Raw genomic sequence first — 6,000 nt, 5'->3', positions numbered from 1 at the left:
CCAAAAGTCTATGAACAAAAATACTGGTGTAAAGAGAAAAAGTAAACAAAAGACGCTAGCGTGAAAGCTAGAATAAAACAAGGAAAACTAAAACTTGGTACGAGGACACAAAAGAGTAAACAAAACATTTAGCATGAAAGCTAGACAATAAAGTGGCTTGGCGTGAGAGCTAGCGAGAAAATACATACGAATGATGAGAGTCGTCACTGATGCGCGTGGGCAAATTAGGATCCGAGAATGAGTAAACAGAAAAGGTGAGCTTAAATAGGAGGGTGAAAATTAGTAGCAGGTGTGCGGGGCGAGACTAACAGGTGGACTGATGTGTAACCATAGTGATGGACAAAAACAGGAAATAAACGGGTCAGACTGAGAATGAAAAAACAAACACGTGAAGATCTGAGCAGCAGATCGCAACAGCATATACAATAACTCTACCAAACAACATTCAAAACGGATTTGTAAAAAGAGAAGGTCATTATAATCCTAAAGGAACTGAGATCTTAAATAAATCTAGTTTTAGAACAGTCACAATGGAAAGAAGCATTTCAATCAGAGGTGTTAGTTTATGCAAAAAACTTGACAGTGGAACAAAACAATGTAAATCCTTTTGCGTATCAGAAAATGTAAAAATGATGATGATGATGAAAAGATATGGTCTAGGAAAATGATGTCTTCATTATTGGTTTAATTGTTCTAAAATGAAAATAGAGCTTTGTAGTCGCTGTATTTGTGATAGTAGGGGGCAGATACTGTGTATGTTTTTTTACTTCTTTCTGCTTCTTTTTCATTCATAATTGACTTCAGTGTTATTGGTGATTGTTTTATTTTTTCTCTCTTTCTTTGTTAGATTTTTTTGAATGAAATAAATTAATGAACTAAACTGAACATGAGGCCTCAGTATACCTTTATACTACAAAAACGGTATATAAAAAAGGTGATATAAGGTACACATTTGTACCATTTCAATGTTACCCCAAGGGTACTCGGTGCATTAACAATGTGTTTGACAATAATATTAGTACATTTTAGATAGGGCATGCTGGTTTTTACAACCATGAATGATAATAATGATAGTAATAGTAATGATGATATTTGTTTCGGTATTTGCATCCTTGTATATTTACACAATTTCCATGAACTTTTATTTATAATTTTTTAACATGATCTTGATTTATGTCGATTTTATATGTCAAGATTTTACGCATGGGATTCTTTGCTGGGCATGCGATTCCATGGAATGATACGTACAGGAGTCAAACAGACTACTTTGTTCTCCACAATAACCAGGAAGGTACACGAAAAGTGTCGTTTGGCAAACATTTTTAACAAAAAATTGGGAGAATGAAAACCAAAGTCCCATTGTATGTTTAGTTGTTTGTGTAAGTAAACTCTTCCACTCATAACCACTGCACAAAAAATGCTGCAAATATATCAAAAATGCACCCTGAATTGGCTATTATTTTGATGACAAAACACCACATGTTGTCACTGTTATTAATGGAGTCATATTATGATGTATTTGTACATTTAAAACACTTCCTCGTGGTCGACATAACATGTAATGGTGGTTTGTTAGTCAAAACTTTGCATAGTGTACGTTTTACAGACCATCTTCTGCCGTTTATTGGCCGTCTCTTCAGGATGTAATGCGCCGTTTTGTGGGCGGTCTTAATTACGTGCTTCCACTTTCTCCCCTTCAGCCATGTAGATTTTGGCATTTCCATAGCGAGTCTACAGACAGAAATACCGCATTTTTAGGACTATAAGTCGCAGTTTTTTTCATAGTTTGGCCGGGGGTGCGACTTATACTCAGGAGCGACTTATGTATGAAATTATTAACACATTACCGTAAAATATCAAATAATATTATTTAGCTCATTCACGTAAGAGACCAGACGTATAAGATTTCATGGGATTTAGCAATTAGGAGTGACAGATTGTTTGATAAACGTAGAGCATGTTCTATATGTTATAGTTATTTGAATGACTCTTACCATAATATGTTACGCTAACATACCAGGCACGTTCTCCGTTGGTTATTTATGCCTCATATAACGTACACTTATTCAACCTATTGTTCACTGTTCTTTATTTATTTTAAACTGCCTTTCAAATGTCTATTCTTGGTGTTGGGTTTTATCAAATAAATTTCCCCCAAAAATGCGACTTATATATGTTTTTTTCTTCTTTATTATGCATTTTCGGCAGGTGCGACTTATACTCCGGAGCGACTAATAGTCTGAAAAATACGGTAAGTTAAAACTATGCTTTACTTAGTATTATAAATGACAACAGTGAGGGATGCACATGCATGTATGAGCCTGTCTGCCCCAAAGAGGAGAGACATAAAGAAGGAATTTATGACTACATCGGACTACAATGGACTCATGCAAAGCTCTTCGGGTACAACTTTACCATTTATGGAGATATCCGCTGACATCACCAATGGGAAAAAACGTCACAAATGGGGCGAATTCAAAACGACTCGTTTTGAGGAAGAATGAATGAAAACAAGCTTGTTTTAGAAATATCTCTGCAATGACTCCATCGTTTGATTTCAAATACTTCGGGACTTATACAGATCCCAAGTACACAAAAACATGTACCAATAGTGAAGTGAGGTGAATTATATTTATATAGCGCTTTTCTCTAGTGACTCAAAGTGAAACCTAATATCTAAGTTACATTTAAACCAGTGTAGGTGGCACTGGGAGCAGGTGGGTAAAGTGTCTTGCCCAAGGACACAACGGCAGTGACTAGGATGGCGGAAGCGGTAATCGAACCTGCAACCCTCAAGTTGCTGGCACGTCCACTCTACCAACTGAGCTATGCCCCCACTGTTGTCATTTATAATACTAGGTAAGAAACGTTGGTTTTGCATAATAGGGTCCCTTTGAGTGGGAGGGACTTGAACTTTCTCACACAGCACAGTACACTTGTCCTTCAGGGGACTGGCAGGCACATTTGTGTGGAAAATTTGAGCAAGAGTGGTTGAAAAATATGGCGGCAGGTTTTGTGGGTAATGAAAAACCGGAAAAAGCCATGGCGATACCAAATACAATTTCCAGGCCCTGGAAAAGTTATGGAAAATAAACATTTTTCATAATTTTTTTTTCAAAGTTTCAATAATCCAAACAAAATAGTTATGGCGTAATACAGGTAAACTGCTATGGACCATCGAGAGGAGCCGGATGAAGTGGCTCGGGCATCTGGTCAAGATGCCACCCGAACGCCTCCCTAGGGAGGTGTTTAGGGCACGTCCAACTGGTAGGGAGGCCACGGGGAAGACCCAGGACACGTTGGGAAAACTATGTCTCCCGGCTGGCCTGGGAATACCTCGGGATCCCCCGGGAAGAGCTACACGATGTGGCTGGGGAGAGGGAAGTGCTGGCCTTCCCTGCTTAGGCTGCTGCCCCCGCGACCCGACCTTGGATAAGCGGAAGAAGATGGATGGATGGATGGATGGATGTATGGATGCTATGGACCGTCATGTTTTGGGGGTATGAAGAATGGATTCATTCTAGTCTTTACTATAAACTCGCCTATGAACTGTAGACTAACTTCTGTTAACGAAGTGACGATGCTGAAAAAATGCCAGCCCAGTGAAACTTCAATAGTATATGACTTTTAAAGATAAAGAGAAATTGTGGCTGGCAAAAAACACTGAACCAAAATGTGCTAAATGCAAACACTTGACATTCCGAATATAGGTGAGGCAGCGCTCTTTAGCCACTTAAAGGGGAAAAAAAACCCCAAACTGTAGCCGCAGTTGCTAACAACGCAATCTCCATAGGTGAGATAATAAACACGAATGCTGGGAGAACAGCCAGCATAACTACCACAGTTTCCACACCAACAAAGCCGTCAACATTGGATACTTTTGCAAAAAAAAAAGTCCCTAAAATGCTGACACTAAAATGCAAAACTCGTTAAAACCATCACAGGACACAATCCATCTTTTTCGCTGCCATGTTCCCGGACCGCCGGATTGTAGCAAAATGTAACTGTGGTGAGAACAATGTCTGCACTTTTACTGTTATTAGTGTACCATTAAATGTCATATTAATATTGGGATTCAATTTAGGATTCAATGAACTTTATTATTTTATCAGCACATTTACAGATGCACCAAATTTACTACCCGAGTTTCCCGGATTTAACCCAATGAGTACATTTGTATTTATAGAAAAAAGTTATGCACTTTGTAAGTTTCAGTTTTTCCTAAAACTGTAGTGTGTTCAAAGAACTTATATTAAAGTAAGAAACGGAGGAATCACAAGTTTTTAAAGACGGGGGAGACTTATAATTCACTGAATAATAATAATATAATCATAATGATAATTATGTATTATTATGATTGATGTTATTCTGAGATGATAGTCATAAATGCATACTTTATACTCTTGACAGATTTGTAATCATATTTAAGAAAAAATTATGACATTCAGGACATAATATTTTTAAACAAAACAAACCCAAATTATTAATCTACTCTAGATCATAGGGCCAATCTACATTTATAATAGTGTTGTCCCGTTACCAATATTTTGTTACTGGTACCGTTACCAAAAGTATTTTGGTACTTTTTCAAATCAAGGGGACCACAAAAAATGTCATTATCATTTATTTCGACAAAAAAATCTTACGGTACATTAAACATATGTTTCTTATTGCAATTTTGTCCTTAAATAAAATGGTGAACATACAAGACAACTTCTCTTCTAGTAGTAAGTAAACAAACAAAGGCTCCTAATTTAGCTGCTGGCACATGCAGTAACATATTGTGTCATTTATCATTCTATTATTTTGTCAAAATTATTAAGGACAAGTGTTAGACATTTAATTATTAATTTACTTGTTCTGTTAAAATGTAATAATCACCTAGTCTTCTGCAGTTTGATACTTTACTTTAGTTTTGGATGATACCACACATTCGGGTATCAATCCGATACCAAGTTGTTACAGGATCATACTTTGGTCATATTCAAAGTCCTCATGCGTCCAGGGACATATTTCCTGAGTTTAAAAACATAATACAAATAAATTTAAAAAAAAGAAGATTTTGCGATGTTAAAAAATATTGATGTAATCATAGTAGTATCGACTAGATACGCTATTGTACGTGGTATCATTGCAGTGGATGTCAGGTGTAGACCCATCAATGGCGTTGTTTATATCGTAGCTTCCCGTAAGAGTGGGTGCTGCAGGAAATTCTGGGAATTTGTCCTGTGGTGCTTATGTTGTGTTGCGGTGCAAATATTCTTCCAAAATGTGCTTGTTGTTGTTGTTGTTTAGTGTGGTTTCACTATATGGCACACGTTTATGACAGTGTTGGTATTGTTCATACAGCCACCTTTAGTGTGACATGTATGGCTGTCGAGTAAGTATGCCCTTCATTCGCTCTTGAGCAGTGTGTTCTAAGTCAAGATGATCGTGGCAGTAGTTCAATATTGGGCCCAATGAAATCTGGGTTAGGTTTTGTTAATCAGACACTGTTAGATTTATGATTTTTTTTAATTCAGTAAAACAGACAAAACGCGCCACACAATCAACAACAACAAGATTAGGTTTTCAAAAATTATTTTAAAGATTGAAAGTAGCCATCAATGTGCTAGGCATTGTCTGTGGGTGTTCGGGCCCCGAAGCACCCACAGGATCGGCGCTATGCTTGATTGATTGATTGATTGATACTTTTATTAGTAGATTGCACAGTACAGTACATTTTCCGTACAATGCTGTAGATACGTTTATCCCATCTTTAAAAAGTCCAGAACCTAATGAAAGTTTTTAAAAGTGTTGAAAAAAAGCTGGTTTCAACCAAATCCATGCAACAATTAATCTTTTAGTAGATGTCAATAAACCAAATGTGTGTGTATGGGGTGGCGACATTGGGTTTAGGAGTGGCCCAGAATTTAGTGCTCCACCCTTGCCGCCATCCAGCAAAACGTATTTTCAGGGGCGGGGCTAATCACCCATAACACATTGATTTTTTCTATGTAT

Source organism: Nerophis ophidion, linkage group LG15 (assembly GCF_033978795.1).
Source record: "Nerophis ophidion isolate RoL-2023_Sa linkage group LG15, RoL_Noph_v1.0, whole genome shotgun sequence".
In the NCBI taxonomy this organism is placed as follows: domain Eukaryota; kingdom Metazoa; phylum Chordata; class Actinopteri; order Syngnathiformes; family Syngnathidae; genus Nerophis; species Nerophis ophidion.
This window is presented reverse-complemented; position numbering follows the sequence as displayed.